Here is a 3,312-nt window from a genome sequence, read left to right as displayed (position 1 = left end):
CCTGGGCTTAAACAAACACACACACACACACACACACACACACACACACACACACACATTTTTTTGGGTGTAAATCTTGCTAATATAGTTTACAAGTGGAAAACCTCAAAGCAAGGAAAACCCACGAAAAAGAAGAGATACAAAAAGTGGAGCATCATGAGGCTCCAAGTGCGACAATTTGAAATGGGTCAACATTAGTGCCACAAAACATTAAGAAGTTGCGATGGTGTGAAATGGCCCATAGAACCCAAAATTTGACCCAATAAAAAAAGATCATAAATTGAGACTACGGAGATTGAAGCACCCCAAAAATCCAAAACTGTGTGTGAAAAGTGCCAGAAGGAACCCGAGCCGAAGAGAAGATGACACCTATTGAATCAAGGATCTAGAGTAGCAACAACCCCACAATAAGTGTGGCACAGTCTACTCAGCTTCATGGCATTTGAAACAACGAGAAGGCACAATATGTCGTGCATGCAATAGGCCAACAAGTAGAGCTCCCACCAAGTATCACCACAAGAAAATACTTTTCTTCAGAGGGAGATGACCCTGCCAAATGCTAGACAATGTTCGTTTCCACCATAATGATGACTTGGAGAGTGGCCACACAGCTCATTACCATGACACATAATCCATGCGTCAGATTGGAAGAGGGTATATGTCATAAAATCTAATATCTAACCAACCCAAATGATTTTCTCATATTAAACTGATCATTTAATGTGGAAGAATAAACGGGAACAAGGGTTAAGATATAGAGATGTGCTTATAGATCTATCTCAACACGGGGCCAATGGTAAAGGGTCCCAAATGAGAGATGGTCTATCAAAGAGAAAGGCTAACCAATGGAGCATAAGACCTTAGGGTTAGCTTTACCTCCAATAGTTAGTGTAAAAGTTCTTTGACCGTAGGTAAGCTAGGGCTGAGCTTGAGGTGGGAACTCGGCCCAAGCATGAGGTGCTTGAGGTGGGAACCCGGCCCAAGCTTAAGGTGCTTGATGGACTGAGGTGCTTGAGATGCTAGGGCTGTACTTGAGGTGAGATTCCAGCCCAAGCTTGAAGTGCTTAAGGGCCAAGCTTGTGGTGGGAACTGGGCCTAGGCTTGAGGGGCTTGAGGTGTCAAAAGTCAAATTTCAATCCCTACAAGGAGGGGGCGAGCCCTACATGAGGGGGGATGAGAGAGAACACACACACACACACACACACACACACACACACACACACACACACACACACACACACACACACACACACACACACACACACACACACACACACACACACACACACACACACTCACATAAGGCATGCCTAGTACAAAGAAAGCAAAGGGGACACTTGTCAAGTTCCTCCTCATGTTGCCCTCATGGTGTGCCTGAAGCCTATTGGTTGGCCATCCAAGGGGTCCAATGATAATTTAGGAGATTTAATTAATTGTCTTTGCATTTATCAAGTCCTCTCTCTCAAAGGGGAAAGGGGGACACTTGTCCCAAGGCTATGTCCCAAGGCTACCCTTGTTGCTTGTAATGCCTCTTGCTTGTGATTGGCTACGTATGGAGGGGTCAATGAGCTTCAAGCATGAGCTACAAGGGGGGGTCGACCAAAGAAATCTAGGGGGTTGCTTAGGGGGTATACTCTCCCACACACACTCACACACACTCTCATTATGCATTGTGCAAAGTGCATGAGCTCCCTCTCCTTCTCCAAGGAAGTAGAGGTTGAGAGCCTATACCAACACTCTTGGCTATGGAGTGCAAATCCAACCAAGAGCCATGCTTCAATGCTTAAGCTTGCCATCTTCTCCATCTTCATTACTATGCTATAATGTATGCTAGCAAGAAGAGTTATGATAAGTGAGGAACTAATTCTTTCTCCTATGAAATGTTTCTTGTTCCTCTTCCCTACCCTCATTCCCTTCTAGATCTCTCCACCTTTGAAGGTGTTTTAGGTCTTGGGATTGAGGCTTGGGATGGTTGAAGCTTTCTTCAAAGTTTATGTTATGCTTGTGATGCATGAAGCTTTCCATCTTCATTGCATCACATAGGTCACAAGGAACACAAAGATTGTATTGTAACAAGTCTCTCTTCATGGGAGAAATCATAATACAAATGCCTATTGGAGGGTGACCGGCTCCACATAAATCCGGTCCTCAATTGTTGTCATGTTCTCTAAATTCTCTCTCTTGCAAAAGTATTGTTCATGCCAAGTTAACTAATTGCTATGATTATGTTTCTATCTTCAATTATGTTCACCCGCTATGCTAACAAAGTAATTTCTCAAAAGTACTCTCATTAATTTCCGCTACTCTCAAGTTAAATAGGCCAATTCCATTACATTGGTATCAGAGCATTTGGTTTCTCTTTTCTTGCTTAAGAAGAGAGGTCCTTAAGTAGCATATTAATGGTTGATGTTGTTAATTATATTAGGGTAAGTGGAACTGGGATCTATTATCGGTTGTGTTGAGCCCACTATGTGGGATATGGTGCACACCTCGGGAGCTTTGGACTTAATAATGGAGTCTTTTTAGACTTTCCTACGGCTTTACCATTATTGAGCCATAAGAAGTCCGAAAGGAGCTAGCCCTCAGCAACTCTGTTATGCTAGACTTACTCCACTACTCTTTATAATTAACCACTTCGAGCCGTGGGTGTAGATACTTAAGAGCCGATTTTCAAAGGCTAAGAGGAGTGGCAACTAAGGTTTTAAATTGCCAAAGCATACACTAAGTACATACATAAAATTTTGTTAACATGGCTGAACAATAACCAAGAGAGTAAAATGAACATTGATAGCTTTGATTTTGCACATGAAGGTGCTAATGATGATGCTCCCATGTTTGTGAATGATCTCGTAACTAGGTTGCAACAAGCTATGGGAAACCCTGCCTTGCAATCCGAAGTTACTCAACAACTATAGGCACATCCACCTCCATACTAATAGTCAATAAAGAGAATTCTATGTGAATTCCTTGCAACGGATTTTGATGCATCGACAGCGACACAAATGTTGACCCAAGCAGAGCATCTTTATATGAGTGAACTACTCTATCCCAAGCTTCAACTAGAGGCTAATGATCATGAGATGCAAATGTAGAAGTTCCACAACCTCTCCCATCCAAAGCAAGTACATAATTTCGTAAGACATGCAAAATAGAGGTTTTGCATTCTTCTCTGGAATCTTCCAACCATCAGTGCGATCTCCCATTGTGGCTTTACCTTTGGTATCAGCCTTTGTAGTAGGCTGCAAATTAGCCATGCTTTTAATCTAGTCTTTACCGTATTTGACGTGCATACTTCCATTAGGATCTTCCATC

Source organism: Adiantum capillus-veneris, chromosome 15, assembly GCF_014529385.1.
Source record: "Adiantum capillus-veneris isolate H3 chromosome 15, ASM1452938v2, whole genome shotgun sequence".
NCBI lineage: Eukaryota > Viridiplantae > Streptophyta > Polypodiopsida > Polypodiales > Pteridaceae > Adiantum > Adiantum capillus-veneris.
This window is presented reverse-complemented; position numbering follows the sequence as displayed.